Here is a 17,954-nt window from a genome sequence, read left to right as displayed (position 1 = left end):
TATGAAATACTGGAATTCAGAAAATAAATTATATGGCTATTTTACGGAATCCTTTTGAGTGAAATGAACGAATACATTTCTTACTGTCATTCGTCCCAAAATTTAAAGAAAAGAGCGGTGTGAAAACCTAGACATCTCCATACAAAAATCTCTGTAAAAGAAAAGATTACATCTCTGGCTGATGTTAATAGGCTTGACTGTCACTCTGTTACACCAGTTTTAACCAGATTTCACAAAACTAATATGCTGACTCCACAAATATGTAGATTTAAGCTTAAGATTTAAGAAGATATTTTTAAAACACTGAACTCTCTTCTGCTGACAAGGTGTCTATGGTCAACAGCAAATTTGTGGAATAAAACTTCAGCATAGTATTAGAAATAGGTGCTATGTTGATTGCTCATGTAATTCATCAGCAGACAAACAAGGCTACACTGATATCATTAAGATAGCTAAACGGATATTCAAGGCTTCAGATCTAACATTCATAATCTGTCCTGCCTTTTTAAAAATACAGTAATATAAGCTCAGCAACAAATACCATTCATCTGAGATCTTACAAGCAGTTCCTTTCTCCCCTTTTCCATGCGGTCCCACTTTTCACATAACATCATGCCCATGCCACTTGGGAACCATTTAATGAACTGGTTGGTTTTATTTGTCAGAAAATACGGGATTATGTTGATTTTTATGGATTTTTTGTTTTTCAGTTTACCAAAGGCAAAAGTGAGTGAATGACCCGTGTGTGGCCATAAAGAAAGATATCGACCTGCAGGAGTGGGGAGAAGAGGAAAGCACCTGGTACAGACAACAAAGGCTGGTTCTAGGGATGGACAAAGCAGGTCCTCGTCTGGTGCTCTGGAGTGATGGGAGCAGCACACCGCTCAGGGCCCAAGGCCTCAGCCCCTCCACCACAGCCCGAGCCAATTCCCTCCCTACTCCTGCCTTTGCTGCCAGGGAGGGAAAAGCTACAATGAGTGAAACAGGAGCTCAGCAAGGAGCAGGGATTGAAAGAAAAGACTGCTTCCACCAGTAAAATTACCCTCCCATTCCATCCCTCAACACTAGCATGAACATGTCAGGCACTGTCTTTCCCCTCTCCTTCCCTCAGGATAGCCAGGAAAAAAAGTATTTTAAAAGTCTTGGGCTGCCTTTAGAGCAATCCCCCTTGAACCATGGAGTTCAAATCCCCACTGTGCCACGTTCTGGTTCTCCGCTCTCACTCTTATGTTGAAAATGTCAGCCTGATGTAGTATAAGAAATATTTTAACATCTTGAAAATATTCAAAGCATATGAAAAATATTTTTATCTGCTTTCGTTTACCAGGGGTCCTGCATTACTTCATCTCACTTATTTCACTGCTTAATTTAATACAGCAAAACTCATTTTACAGGTCGGAACACACTAGTCATTTCAAACAAACATTCAATTACCCAAGCTAAGGATTGTATTCTCACAAGTCTTCTATATAAGATTAAGAATTTGCATGTTTATTCAAAATTCATGTTTGATTTCAAATGCATAAGTTTGTGGAGGAAAACTTTTTTTTCCAACTATGACAAGGAAAAACTTCTCCACTGACAGTAAACAGAAAAAGCCTGTGTCTGAAATTCAGAGTAACTGTCAAAAAATTACTTCACCACATGCAAAATCCCACTTAAGTTGCAGTAACCATCTTACTTTACTGTAGTGCTTATCTGCTTACCTGCTGTTAAAAGAAAAGGTTTGTTTAACCTAATCCTCTGATCTTTGAATCATGACAGAATATCAAGTCTCAAACCAGTCAGTTGAAAACCTGGAATAATTTATAATTGGAAATGCTTCTCTGCATACATCATTTTCTCCTCAGACATCGAGGAAAGACAAGCAGAAAATCAGCCTTGTTTCTAACAAATCATGCCCAAACTAACAGAACTCAAATGATCTCTCTATGGAGCACATAGGTAGCTGTGTTGGTTCCCTTACAAACATTTCTGGAGTGAAGTAGACAGAAGATTTTGTGACAAGGAACCTAACGTTTCCTAAAATATTGGTGCATATTATTGCAAAACCAAACAAAAAGGTGTAAAAATATCAACAGAAATACTGTTTGTTAAAACAATTCAATCATTGTGTCATTTTCTAAGAATAGGTGTTGACAATAACAGAAGTTGAAAATGGTAGCAGAAATCAACTGGGAAGTGTGATTAGGCAGTTATGAGACATTTTCTCATAAAATTGGAATTTTAATAAAGGGTTTTCCTTTCAGGAAAACAAAACAAAACAACAAACAAACAAACAAAAACCTAAACAGACCAACTTTATAAAGCTACCACAACATATTTATATAAGCAGGTTTATTAAAATTATGTTTAACATTTCCCAAATATCTATCATCCTAGATAAATGTTCTCCTTGATCTGTTAAAATTGACAGAAGCTTCAGAGAAGACTGAGTTCCCAATTTGTTCTAAGCACACAGTGAAAGTTCTCCTCTAAGGAGACTACTCTCTGTAGGAGAGAGGGCAGGATGTGGGTCAGGATCCTTCACCCCACCCCACTTACATATATTAAGGAAAACAGACGTACTGACAGATCAAGTGACTTACAAAACATGACAGTTGTGGTGTCTTGAGATACTGACTCCAGTGTCTAGAGTTTGGGCTAAGAAGCCCCTGATATTCCTGTGTCTGCTCATCCTGCCCATCGCGTTTCAATTCCCTCCTCTTTGCTGCAATGACACAGCTGTTTCTGAAGCCATGCTGTAAATCAGGCGATTGAAATGATCCAGACTAAATATAACCTGGTTTGTGTTTGGAAAAGGTCTGAAAGGTCTTTATAGCTTTAGTGGTAGTGGAAGGGGAAGAAAAAGTAGGAGAGGGAACTTCAAGCTTTGACTGAAAATGTTACCTATCTAAATTTTAACTGGACAATTCATAGCCAGAATATTTCTGCATCTCAGCTGTATGACAGTTCCCCTCCAGCCCTAAGCCTTTCTAGAAAACAGAGGGAGGATAACTAATTCAACTGATCATCACTTCTCTATTCTGAACAGTCTAGTCTGGTTTGACACAGCTACAACGGATGTCCTTAGACAAATGTCAATCTACTCAACCCCATTTTTAGTATTCCTTCTAATAGCAATATCATTTTCAAAGCTCTGACTATAATACAGTAATGTCACATATTTTGAGCATGAAACATGCTACAGAGATATCAATCTTTTAGGCCAAATCAGTTCTGCAGATCTCTTAGGGCAGAACTGATATTACTCAGATGCTTTGGGTGTCGCTCAGGAAGAGCAGCAGGTCCCAATGGAATTCTAAAAGTGCAAAATGGGAATACAGAAAAAACCTGAATCTACAATATCAGCAGTTATGCCACTGTGAAGGGAGAATTTATACATTCTTCATCCAAAATGCATAAACTCATAAAAATTTTCAACTTCTAACTCACAGCAAACTTGTTTAACCAAAATTCCTATCTTATAAGGCTCCCTTTCTAACCTAGGGATGATTTCATAGCCTCCTGCTCCATTGGGTTTAAGATTCCCTTGGCTGTAAAGATTTCTCTAAGCTGCTTCCCTTCATGAGCAGTAGATTGCAGTGGAATAATTCCTCTGCAGTATTTTATTAGTAAAAAGGTCCGCAAATTGATTTTTCACCCTTTGCCCTCCCTTTCAAGATACAAATGCAAAATAAACAAGCCAGACTGACACTGAATGTATGGATATCTTGTTCCTCAAGTGGCTTTATAACAAGGCAACATAAACAAAGTATTAGACTTGCATTAATAATAAAACCTACATGAAGATCTCACAGAAGCATTGGAGGGTTTCACAAAATTTCAAATAAAAACCCTCAAGAATTTAAAAAAGAACACACTTTACTAAACTGGGAAACCTGAGAAGAATGAAAGTATTTCCTCTCTCTTAAACTAAAGAAAGGAGTTAGATCTCTTGTTCTATGGGAATCCTAAACAGCAAAACATTTCACTATGATATTCTTCATAATATTTTTGCAAATCTGCTTGCACTACGTACGCTCTGTACTTAAAATATTTCATCCTGCCACTATAACATAGGAAAGAGTGCAATCTCAGAGGAAACCAGGACTCAAACTATTAAAACATTTCATACATTTAAAGAAAATTCTTAAATGATACCTAGTATTCTTTCAGTTTTGCCCCGACAGGCGTGGAAGGGCCATTCACATGCTTTTCTTCACTTTGCCAGTGAACTGTCTCATTTAGATTTCTCTTTCATTGATAAGTCCCAGTAGTCAACCCTGTACCCTATTAATAAATTCACTGCAGTTTCTGCAATATCATTAGGTGCCAGTAATTGCCCAATTTATAGCAGTAGGTGCCCTAAAATACTGTGAACCTTATGGTTTCTAATTATTTACCTGAAGCCAAATTCTAGTGTTAAACCCAATATAACATTTTTCCAGTACTAATTTTCACTGTAGGTATTTGCTATGGCCAATAACCAAGCTGCTGATCTTTAGTTCCCTTCCCCACTACCAATTATTTTTACTCTCTAGGACATCAAAGGCTGTGATTTAGAGGCACGGGGAGCATATGAAATATATGCAGGTTTTAAAGCATGTACTCACACCAGTACTCTACACCCAAGCAGTCTTTTAAGCAGGTGAGAAAAACAGAAAAAGGAGGTTTGTGTGACCAATTAGAAATAACCAACACTATTCAAATATTGAATGAGTATTAGTTACTATGCACTGAAAAGTTTGCAAACCAGAACTTATTCCTATATATTGGTAATTATAATTGAAAGACTGTTAATTTCAAGAGAATACTGCACTCCTACACAAATTGCAAAAAAAGGAAAAATTATGTTAAATTAGTTAGCTATAGGATAAGCTATGAATTATTTACTAAGCTTCATTCATGTGCATAATTCTTCACAGTCAAGCATGCAAATCAGATCAGGTAATTCCATGCAATCATATGATTACTAATTTCATATGCAATTAATTCATCGGTTGCAGTTAAATACTGCATCTGTAGTTGCAGTATTGAAAGGTACAAATATATTCTCGTTTATGTATTTTACAGACAGCCAATACCTTTTTGGAGTCTAAGCAGATACTTAGTATAGAGTTTTAACACCCAATTTTTATAATTCAGATACTAAGGTCATATGCTCATAACAAAAGTTTTCAACTAACTGTAGAAGAGTACTTGCAACTTCTATCTTTCTTTGGTGTGTAAGGCATAAATGGTAGCGTGTTACAAATCAGAGGGATTTTTGTTAATGTCAGATAACGTATTTCAATATTCGTTTGAGAGATGGTGGACAGCAAATGCAGAGTAGCCTTTTACTTAAGTCCTAACAATTGCCACCATTAAGACTTAAGTAACAATCAAATTGCTGCTGCTATATTTGGTAGATTGCTAACAAAGTTTTCTTCTGAAATGTTCTTTTAGCTTCTTATGTAGGAAGAAAAGTATACAGTATGCAGAATTTCTGGCGATGCTTATAGTCAACACTCTGTTCTTATTTGCAGTTTCTAGGACTACTGGAGCAGCACTAATTTCTTCAAATTGAAAGGAAATAGAATCCAATTTGTATATTTAAACAAGAACATGCACAATTTTCTTTGAAAGCTATTCCAACAGAAAGAGCATATATATACAAATATATCTCTATTTTAATACAAAAACACAGGCATATATATTCAATTTCAAAGATTTAACAAAGCAAAGAAAAGCACAATCAATTTTAACTACATATTTTTTATGTAATATTAGGAAATTTTAGCCTGCATTGAAAGAATTCTACTTTTACCTTTTCCAAATGTTCACTAAAAGCCATGTGAATTTTTTTAGTGGGACAAAATAATACAATAAAAAGAGCAGCATAAATACTGTGTTTCTTTCTCAAAGACTTTCCTATGCATCCTATATGCTTTCAGTTGACATGGGTTAGGATAATTTTTTTTCCTGTATCACTTAAACCTGTTATTTAATTCAAATTCCAGGGATCTAACACAGGGAAGCACTAATATATATGCAGATTATGTGAGATTATGAGTCACTGTATTGATTTTGATGGTACTAGTCATACATTTGTGTAATGTTTTTTGTAGTAACTCCAATTCCTTTAAATATATTGTGGTCTTAGCCTCAAGAAGTCTAATGGCACCAGAAAAGCACATTGCTAGAATAAGCAAAATTCATTATACCTACTGAAGATATTACTAATTGAAGAAACTAATTATTTTTTATGCTGTTCTTATATTTTTACTTGGCTTTAATCTATCAGCTTTTAAAAATACATTTAATTTTACTGCATTTTAGGCAGGCACCTACTGGTTTGACATTCAAAGGAATCCCTCAGACAAAGAAAATTTTAGATACAAAAAATTATCCCTTTGATAAGCCTCATTGCTGTGTGACTGGGCAGCCACACAACCCTTACCAGCCAGGCAGCCATCACACGAGACAACTCACAGCACTGGGCAGCCTGCACAGCTGCTAGTTAGGGAACTCTGAGTTCTGGATAACCACAGAGCTGCTCAGCCAACTAGCCTGACATCCTTGTTTCATGCCAGCTGGCTCACCTGTCATTTCCCTTCAAATATTGATGAATTGACATAAAATACATGTCTGTTAAATCAACATTTTTCAAGGTACTGCTGTTCTGCCAGAAAAATCATAACTGGATTTAAAACTAAGTGCTGGAAAATAATTTCAATTTAATTTTCTGATTTAAATCAAAACATTAGTGAATCCATCCTTTTTTCTCTAGTAATTCTCTCATCCCAGTTTTCCTTTGTGTCAAATCACTTCTTTTCTTTGAAAAGCCCTTCAGAGGAAGCAGGAAATATAAAAAACGTCTTCTAGGGCACAGTGAAGGAATGTTCTCTAGTTTTCATTTCTTTCCGTGAACACCCTATATTAAACACCATTCTGCAACCCTGAGTCTGACCATGTAGTTCCATATTTATCTTAAGATACACAAAAAGCTTTCCTGGCTAACAGTGAAAAATATTTTCTTCTTTATCAATCCCTAAACTATCAATTTCATGCATCAGCTGGGTAGCTATGTAGAGATAGCCTTTCTTGCCTTTTTGTTGTCCTGAGGAAGAGAGTGTGAAAGCTAGTCATCTCAAGAAAATAGTTATATCACATTTGGAATCACTCCTTGACAGAATGGAACACTTAAGGTTCAATCAGCCTTTCTGAAATTGCTCTTAACACACGTCTGGACAAGTTAAAAACAAGTAATAAAAATTATTTTTAAATTTTAAGAACAGATAACAATCATCACATTATTTGGGAAACAAAGAAAGGTAAAACCCACATATTTTACAAGCACTTATATGTGTGCTCAAGTTAGATCACTAGGCTTCTCTTACTCTACAAAATTTAGTTAACATGCTAATAGATACTTCACATCATTCCTAGCTGAAGGCTGTGATATGCATCCAGTCCTATGCCTTTCATCCACATTAATGGAAAACAGTTCAGACCAAGCAGCCTAAATTTTATCTATTTTTGGTAGAATTAAAATAAAATTCCTCAGCTTTCCATCCTTCTCCTTCTCACATCTCCCCATCATTTAATATACAAAAACTTGAACAGGCTTTATGATTGCGGTCCATCTTTTTCTCTCACGTGCAGCCTTCCACTTTGGGGACTGTGAGATAATATTGGTCTGAACTATTTTTTCCTCTGTCTGCTCTGATGGACAGAAAACTTAGTGAGTGCATGGGGGAAACCAGCATTCTCTTCCCTTTATTATGTCCATCCGTCAGTCTTACTCCAGCTAAGATGGAAAAGCACTATTTGATAAGAACTGTCCATATACAGTCTTGCCACTTCTGTAAGTGCTCAGAGAAGAAACTCTCTATAATAGACATTTGTAACTACAGTGTAGTTCACTACAACCTCTACAGATGCTGAAGTATTTTTTTCTGGCAAAAACAGAAATAAAAGCTTAAGCAATGAAATTTCCCTTTTTTTACAGATTAAGTAGCAATATACTGTTATGCTGGTATCAAGAACCGTCAAAATATATAATATCTGTACATGATGACCATGTTAATAAGGCCATTATTAATCTTTTCCCCCATATAATACATGCAAGGGAGAGTAAAAGCCACACCTTTCAAAATATTTCACTTGAACTTTTGAGCATCAATCCACTAAACACATCTTTACAACATAGGAATTGTTCCATTTATTTTAGTTATACATGTTAAACATCTTTTGTTGAATTGGAAACTTGGACTCGCAACTTTTGTTATCAACATCCCTTTCACTGGTTATCAAATAGCTCTGGAATCTGGCAATTCTTTGGAGAACGAATCTGATAAAGATAATCACTTGCTCTGGAGAAGAACAAGACTGCTGGGTTTGCCTCTATCACATGTACTGCATGAACCCAGTTAACACCATTCTGATATTACATTTCCAAGATACACACAAACATTTTGCTAGCACAGGCTTATCTCTGGCTCAAGGCCTAAATGTAATTATGGCTCTAGGGGAGAAATGGAAGAGCTTTCTTTAAGCATTGCAATGGTAATGCAGGCTGCCGACTGAAAAGGAAGGTAGGGATCTTGACAAATAGGAAATACAAGAACTTACCAGGCAATAATGGCATATCATAAGCATGTCATGCAGTTTGTTTGTATAACAGCTAATGGAAGTTTTTACACAGCAGAGTCCCTCCCTCAGGAGTCAAAAAGAATAAAACTGACTACTAATCAGAATTTCCATCTTACTCAGAAATCTAAATAATAAGCTGATGTGAAAAGCACTTATGTCATTAATCACAGTTAAAAATAATTAAGTATGCAATTTGCTTTTGAAATGCATCTATTTAAGGTGATGTTATACTTTACTCTCAAAAACCTTAAAATTCTCCCCATATTATTAAAAAACTTAATATCGGAATTTTATAGGCAGGGAAACCTATGATTGTCCAGGAGAGGCAAAGAAACAAAATTAAATGCAAAGAAATGGCAAAAGCAGTTGTGAAATTAATCAGTCAAATAGTTTACATTAGGATAAACAATTTTGCTCAGTGTGGACTCAAAATGGCAGATGACTTTAGTTGACAAAAACATTGCTCGAAAGATATTTCATTAGGCATTAGGGACTTCCTGTGAATCTTTGTTTCTACACGGCAGAACTTCATCTAAATCACAGCAGTGTGGGCAAGTATCCTGTGCTCCCTACTCCTACTGCTGAACCGTATGTATTACATGATTTTTCCTGCAGTGCACTATGAAGTGAGTACCAGAAACAATTGCACTCCAAGACCTTTACATCCTGCAAATAGGCAGGATTCTTCCTTCTGTCACCCCTTGACTCACTTCACTGGCAGAGACACCAACAAGGGGATTTAACAGAGCTGTACACCACAGCGCTGACTGCTGTAGATTTTATGAAAATTAGACACTTTACGACAAATGGCTTCGTAAGGTAGCCATTATGCCACCACATAGCTACAGATGAGTTCTGAGCCTCAGTGAAAGACATTGCCAATGTCACTTTGGAAACTGAGATTTAAACTAAGTTAACTTCAACACTTTAACATAGTATCTGACAGTCAGGGTGCACAGCGTGTTTGTATACACTACTATGAATCTTAAGACAGAATTTTATTGTAGACAGTTGACTCAGGACAGCTTATCAACATCTTAAAAGAGGTAGAGAAGAAAACACAAAGCATCCTCGGAATTCCAGCTTTCTGATCTTATTAGGCTTTTGTTATGAAGAAAGTCTGTTTTAATGTATTTACTTAAAAATGTCTTCGCAAAGAAGAATTGGATGAAAACTATATTATCTAGAGCGCCATCATGAAATCTGTCTCCAGACAAATCCATCCAGTTTATCTAGTCCTACTGAAACATTTATTATTACTCTGAACATCAGAAAAGGAATTCCTGATTGAGGGAACTCCCAGAATAAAGTAGTACAGAGAGCAGAAAGATCTTGAAAATCCAAAATAAGGATTATAACCCTGCACAGCAAGTTCATAAATTGATAGGGCCTACCTGACAGTGTATTTCACGAGTCCAGAAAGGTTGTCACCTACTGTATCTGAATAATTCAGTGTGCAAAACTAACTCATGAATGGTGGTGATGGAATTATACCATTTTGAATTATTGGGTGGGAGACTCTATGAATTCACCCAACTGCAGTGGAGAATAATTATTGTCAGTCCATTTAGGACAAAATCTAATTCAAAAAATCTAAAAGTCACAAGACTTTATAGCTACCACACCTGACCTAATTTCTGTAATCTCCCAAATTACACATACTGAGTAAACCTAGGCACAAGAAGAGTTCTTGCAATTAACTTGATATTTCAGCAGCTAGGTTACAACCTGTTACAACCTTTTTATGCTGTCGGTTTTTATGCTATGATTCTGCTTGCTGCTTGTACTATTGTCTGTATACTGAATACTGTGTCCTTTATATGTTTTATTTAGCAATACTAAATTTTATTTAGTAACAACTTGCTAAATCATACTGCATAGTACATATTCAGAACAAGGTTTACATGAGATTGGACAAATTAATGAAATGGAAAGCCACTGAAGATAACTGAAATCATATAAATCTGGCAAATTGCTGAACAAAGGGAGAGGAGTCAGAGAAGGGTCTACTACAGCTTTTGCTTATTCTTACAGCCTTCAATTTTGGTCACAGATGCTCATGTGAACTTTCAGTCTGGCACAACAGAGTCATTCCTATTTTCTTAAATGACATGGAGGAAGAATGAAAACATTGCTCCCTTTTATCACCTCAGGAGTCATCACAATCTCTCATTCAGTGATCTTCAGTGTCTTATTCCCAGATCTCCCAAAATTCCAGCTTCAGTTCAATTTTTAAAAAGGTTGACACTCTCAGTCAGGGGAAAAGATATTCTAAATAATTTTACCATTTAAGTTTAAAGCATTTGAAGCTTGCCTTATTGCTGCTTTCCATGCTTTAGTTTCAGCTGCTGACCACTCATAATTAAAATACTCAGGCCTCTTGTGATTAAGTTAAATAGCTTTACTTGCAGACTACTGGCAGTTGTAAAGTATGCAGCAATTCTTTTTTTTTTTATTTCTAATTAAATTTCTTAGTATAAGCCACATTTGTATAATCAAAAAAGGAAACACTTAAAAAGACTACATTTGTCAGGCTCCCTCTCTCCAAAGCAGCTACATATCTAGGGATGAAGCCACATATAGGAAAAGGTCCTGGGGGTGTTGGTCGACAGTTGGCTGAACAGGAGCCAGCAGTGTGCCCAGGTGGCCAAGAAGGCCAATGGCATCCTGGCTTGTAGCAGAAACAGCGTGGCCAGCAGGGACAGGGAAGGGATCGTCTCCCTGTCCTCAGCACTGGTGAGGCCGCACCTCGAATACTGGGTTCAGTTTTGGGCCCCTCACCGCAAGAAGGACACTGAGGTGCTGGAGTGTGTCCACAGAAGGGCAACGAAGCTGGTGCAAGGTCTGGAGCACATGTACGAGGAGCGGCTGAGGGAACTGGGGTTTAGTCTGGAGAAAAGGAGGCTCAGGGGAGACCTCATCACCCTCTACAACTACCTGAAAGGACGGTGTAGCGAGGTGGGTGTTGGTCTCTTTTCCAAAGTAACAAGCGATAGGACAAGAGAAAATGGCTTCAAGTTGCACCAGGGCAGGTTTAGATTGGATATTCAGAAAAATTTCTTCACCGAAAGGGTTATCAAGCACTGGAAGGGGCTGCCCAGGGAAGTGGTGGAGTCACCATCCCTGGAGGTGTTTAAAAGATGTGTAGATGTGGCACTTAGGGACATGGTTTAGTGGTGGACGTGGTAGTGCTAGTTTACGGTTGGATTCAATGATCTTAAGGGCCTTTTCCAAACTAAATGATTCTATGATTCTATATCTGCACATCTCCTAAATATTTCCTTGAGTTCTCACTGGCAAGCTCAGTTGGAAAATGTCTGCAGGGAACAAAAAATGTTTTTTGTCACACAGAAATGTTCAAGTGGTTTATTTTAAGAATCTTCAGTTCAGTAGGTTGTGCTTTTAAAGTCCTTTGCTAATAGTCCATAGAAGTTTATAAGAGCATTCACATTCTTTTTTTTCCACTTATTGCTAATTGCTATACTTCAGTTTTGTATAGAAGTGCTTGACATAATGATGCTATTGTTCAGTGTAAGGATGTCATTTCCAGAAAAAGTTGTATTTACCGAGGAAGAGGCACTTTACCAAAATCTAGATAAAATATGAATTTAATTGTTGAGATCTATTTTTCTACAATCTAAATTTTTATATCTGCAATTCTCAAATCATTTCAGGAAGAACGCCAACATCATAAAATACAGGAAACAATAATGAGAATCCCTCTTGCCTCTGTGGTGGCACCTTAAATTATTTTTGATGAACGAGGCAGACTTCCAAGATTTCCTTTTCAAAAATCCAAGCCAATACTCAGACTGAATAAAATCAGGCTTGGCTCAGTGGCAGGCAGTTGCAGTCTGGGGAAGAGCCTTCAGTTTCCCTTCCCTTTCCCAGGACACTTTTGCTTAATAGCACAAACCCACAGGACCCAGACTGTTAGCTCACAAAGCCATATGCTTTTTACAATCTGTGGGAACCATATGAGTATTTAACTAAGTGCTATTCTCCTTTAGTCAGCTTCCTAGTCCCAGATTTCTTTAGCTTTTCCTTCATGAATATATTTAAATCTAAGCAGCTTTCCCTTGTCTGTCTTGTCTTTACTTAGCAGTTTAGTAATTTGAAGGACAGATTATTTTTTTTTTAACTAATTTTTTCTTTTTAAAAGAGCCACCGATAAGTACATGTTTAGAAGATGAGAATAAAATCCGCTTGTGTTGTTCATGTCCAACAAATGAGAACATGAAAGGGCACATCCTACATTTGTTTCTATCTTTGCCACAAGAAAGAGGAGCCAGCATTTCAGTGCCTTGTTTACCTCTGAAAGATGGCAGTAAATGTTATTACTGTGACCTTTTGGATGTTCCTCAACTTGAATTGCTGGTCATTCCCTGTTCTTCCCATTTACAGTATCAGTAATCATCACAAGGGCATGTGAGCCAAAGAAATTCAAAATAGCCACTCAAGATACAGAATACTAGTTTTTCATGTTTAAATATAATTTATATTTACAGTTCTTTAAAACTTCATAGCTCTCCATTGGCTTTGTTAGATGGTAGTTTTGTTCTACATAATTTTTGAAGCAAATCACCATCAGGAACAGCATTTAAGCTATTTTCCTGTACCATTACCCTGCAACATGCACATTCTGCCCAACGGGAGCACAAGTCACCTGTGCAGATCAACCACATCAATGGGACAGCAAAGGAGGCATATTTTGCAACATGTGCTAGGAACATAACTAAATTATATGATTTACCTCAACCTTTATTGTTCCTCTACCATTCTGACCTTAGATTAAATAATGAATTAGACATAGAATTATAAGTCCTTGCATTCACTTTGTTTTGTTTCTTACTGATGACATTCAAATAAATTATTTTTTCCATTGTTACACTTCATCTCACAAGGATTATATACTGCCTTTGTCCTTCATTTTTCCCCACATTGTTAAACTTTTAACATATTTGGAAACAAAGCTTATTTGCTCAGCCCTACATACCTCTAAAATTATAACTGAAAAGATCTGAAAACAAAACTAAACAAAATCCCATTGTTTTGTCTACAAATAAGCATAGACTGATCTACAGTGAAATATTTATGAAATAAGAAGCTGATGTTCATCTTCTCAGAAGTGCACCAGGACCAATGATTCACAAGTCAACAGAAGATGGTAAATATGTACAGCTTTTGAAAATGTATAAACTGGTTCAGTTCTGAACACCCAGATATGGCTTCAGTTATATGGCATTCTATGGCTCTGATCACAGAATAGAAATGGATCCGTTTTAAAGAGCTTAGGGAAAACCATAAAAAAAAAAAATATCTTAGAATTAGTAGGAGTTTCAGTTTGTGAAGAAGCAGCGTCACAACAGCATATGGCTCAACTGCTTTCTTGGGGAAGAGAGCAAATCCATTTGTAGCATCAGCAAGATTTAAACATAAATAATGTTTCTTTGAATGATATACTGAGTTACAGCAAGCAGTGGCAAATAACAGTACTTACTCCCTCAGAACTCTCCAAATGAGCACTTCACACACCTACATTTTCTTCCCTGTATTATCCTCAGTGTTCACACAGGCCTATGGGCTATATCCTAAGGTGTTAGCAACATACAGGTAACTAAGCTGCCACATCAGATTTGAATATTTGCATTTCTCAGCACTGCCAGGAGCAACATGAAGGGTTCCTGATTAGAGTAATACAGTGAAACTACACAAAGGGAAGACTGAGGGGACATTAACAGGTGAACAAGCAAGAAGGCATGTTCCATCAGTGTCAACAACATCACTCTGTAGTTCCCTTGCACAAATTTACTGCACATAGGACAGTTTCTCAGACCTATAGGACAGTTTTTCAGACCTATTGCTTTGTTGCAATCTTCATCCCTTGGCAAATAAGGAATAGATTGGTGGGAAACCAAGGAAGGAAATAGGGAAATAAGGAAAAAATGGTGAGAAACAGTGCTCCTTTTGACCAGCTAGCTGTGGTCAGCTACAAATAGCACTGAAAAAAATCAAGTTTGTGTCATCAGTAAAGTATGTATTATAAAACCTTATCCGCTCCCACAGACTGAATTAAACAATAATTGTATTTGAGTCTCATCCACATCTATAAGATTTGTCCACAGGTATTTAAAAGAAGTATAACTATAATTTTAGGAATAACTATAAATTGTGAGGAAGGAAGGACAGTTCATGTTACCATGAAATAAAATGGAAATGCTATACCAAGAAAATAAATGAGTCTGAAATAATGCAGATGGAAGAGGCACATGTGCTCTTCCATTTTTCTCTGGTAATTGGTTGGGAACTTTCTTCATTTCATTCATGTCAATTATTCTAAAATTTCTGCTGCCATTACTGGCCATGAGCAGGGAGCTGGTGCGTCCAAACTGTCAACAGCTCACAGCAGCAAGTTTCTAGAAAATAATTTCAATTCTTAATTTGAGTCTGGCTCTTAGTTTGATAAAGAAATCTTTCCACTTACCTTGTTCCTATTTCATCCTCTCCAAGGAGCTAGGAATATGCGAACCCTTCTGTGTCTTGTCTCTTCTTTAATAAGGAGTAAGTCTCTATGGGGGAAAGAAACAACATGAATTAGATAGGGACAAGGATAGGAAGAAGTCCAAAGCCACTAGAAATTTGGAATTCGGAATAAAAATCTCTCAGTCCATACAGCTACATATCAAAAGTGCATGCTGCATAATTAGAAAGTCAGCTCATCATTAGATCTGTATTGTACAATGGAGCATAAACTGATTTTTGTATAAACCACAGAGTATTGGATCTTTTGCTCACAGGTCACCAGAACTGAAAGATGTCTGGTTCAATTATTTCTCTGAGATTTTCTGCAGATATTTCATAACCCATAAATGTCAGTTATCAAAGTGCAATTATATCACCTCCTTGCCAATGTCAGCATTTGTCCTTATCAGCATTACATTCTCTGTCTTGCTCCAATCCTTTTTTCTTTCCCCCCACTTTCTCTTTCTTATTCCTTATTAACCCACAAGACAGCAATAGTGGACACACAAGAAACACTGATACATTGTCACCTGGACAAATATTTTGAAAAGAGCTTTCCACCTAAGCAACGGAAGTGGGTAAGTACCACTTCCAAAAGACATTAGGTTCCCAGGTGTCCATCTCACCCCTCTGCAGGAAATGACTGCCTCCACACCAGAGCATATCAGAGTACATGCATGCAACCCTGCTCCCCAAGTTCACCGCATAGCATAATAATACCAACTTCACATCAACTGAAATGCTAAGCTGTGAATGAGGGTGGCAGAAGCACTGACACACAGCTCACTCTTCTGGGGCAGGAACTTCTGGCAAGGACAGAACTCCTAACTGCTCCCACTAAATCACCCAAGTCCATCTGTCAAAGTCCCCAAATTGCCTGGTATGTCTCCAAAATACTAGTCCAGATTTTGGAAGCAGAATATCCAACAACCACAACACCCAAAGGAAGCTTCTCTTTAGAGCTGTTAGCTCAAATGCTGACACCATGACTGCTACCAGCACAGAGACAGCTTTGAGCTAACTTTGGTACCTTTATAGGACAGTGAACTAAAAAGCCTAAATGCCACTGTCCACTGAGACTTCAGTTCCTCACTGCCTACCTGAAAAACACAGCAAGTTCCTAAAATCACTGTGCATTTTTTGAAAAAGAAAATACCTCTAGCTATGAGGAAACACAACTTTAAGCAGTCAACATTTCTTAATGAAGTGTCCTAATGTGCACTGTGGAGGCAGGGGGAAGGGAAAATGGAGGAGGAGAGATCTATAAGACTTGTTACCCTCTTTTTCCTGTCTCTCCACCAGTTTTAGTCTGCCCTCACTGCCCTCTCCTCACACACCCTTTGGGACAGGCAACTTTGACTACACTACTTGAGAAACAAGTCATGTAGAGACCACATGCCTGCAGGCTGGTAGATGTAATGTGAAAGGGGAGAAAAACTTCCAATTCTGTAGGACAGGGAAAGATACCAAGAATTTCAGGAGACAGGCTCATCCCAAAATGGCTGCTCTGCCTGTATACACACCTTTGAACTTCTGCAGGGTAGGAAAAAAAAAAAAAAGAAAAAGTATTTCAAACAATAGGAATCTGCTTAGCTTTCAGTATAGGCAGTTCCTTTATATCCCAGAAGAATATGCTGATCTAAACAATGTTTTAAGAATTTTTAGGTTTTGTCACAGATACAGTAGGTATAGACAAATTACACCATTAAGACATTTTTATTCTGCAATAAAATCTGAGTATTTAATAAGAATTAGAACATATTCTATAGCTGATTGACTGTATAAAATCTTTTCAACGTTACTCTAGTGCATTTCTAATGCAGAGATATTTCTTGAAATAGACAGGAGAAGAGCAAGATAACACTTGGACCAACACTACATTTACAATCTGTAATTAATCTCACTCATATATGCCTAAATATTTACGGATATTTATTTTTCCACCACAATACTGGCCAGTTTTATTGAATGGAGACAGATCACCTTCAGAGTACCTAAAAAACAAATGCAGCTTAAAAAAAAAAAATCTCTGATCTTATTCTGTAGTTATAACATATTAGGTCTGACTTTATACCTCAATAAAGCCATAGAAAAGTGTTAACATTACTTTCCTGGAAAACTGTGAATCAAATGTCTTGCTTTCATTAGCTCAAAGCTAGCATTTGCTAATATTTTAGAAAAGATAAACTTCAAAAGATTTGATTCAGCAAAGTACTCAAATACGAAATCCCAATTCATTGGTACCAGAGTAAACTACACAAAGAAATACACATCTTTTCTTTCCATCAATTCCTAAATATAACTAAAAGCAAAAGATACACATCTAAATGCCTAAAAGCCCCTTTGAAATACTGAAAATGATAATATGGATGCTCCAGCAGCAATTTTTACATGTAGTCAAGTGAAAACATTTTGACAGATTTTTTTAGAATGTTATTCAATTTTAAAATAGCTTGTTTTTGAAGTACAGCAGATGCTGCAATCTTAATAGGGTATCACTATACACATTTAACCTTCTTCTCTGTAGTCTCAATGTCCATTCCTAAAAGGAGGAATTTACAGGAGAATTATTAAAATGTTTTGGTTTCAGTCTTGTGGATAAAAAAAAAGTATTTGGTAAGACAGCATTACCAGAATGGCCTTGAAATGTGTTTAAAGATTTTTTTTTTTCCCCATATATACATCCATGTGCATGAACAGAGACACAAACACGTATGTTTTCTAAGGCCTAGTCACCTACCGAGCTTGCTGTAGCTGCAGGTGCCTCTCAGAGAACCATATGTAACTATAGCTATACACCTGATAACCAAACCAGT

General features: G+C 36.9%; 1 long non-coding RNA gene across 10 annotated transcripts in view; it reads right to left on the bottom strand.

Annotated features, from left to right (window-relative positions):
- The window catches only part of LOC141930929 (uncharacterized), a 304,098-nt gene that overhangs the window by 187,366 nt on the left and 98,778 nt on the right, over positions 1–17,954 (bottom strand). For all 10 annotated transcript variants that reach the window (XR_012625437.1, XR_012625435.1, XR_012625436.1 and 7 more), the window contains one exon: positions 15,101–15,185. This is a non-coding gene — a long non-coding RNA (uncharacterized LOC141930929). The remainder of the gene's footprint in view (positions 1–15,100; positions 15,186–17,954) is intronic.

This window comes from Strix aluco, chromosome 16, assembly GCF_031877795.1.
Source record: "Strix aluco isolate bStrAlu1 chromosome 16, bStrAlu1.hap1, whole genome shotgun sequence".
In the NCBI taxonomy this organism is placed as follows: Eukaryota; Metazoa; Chordata; class Aves; order Strigiformes; family Strigidae; genus Strix; species Strix aluco.
Note: the sequence above shows the minus strand (reverse complement) of the source record. Positions and strands in the feature narration are given on the sequence as shown.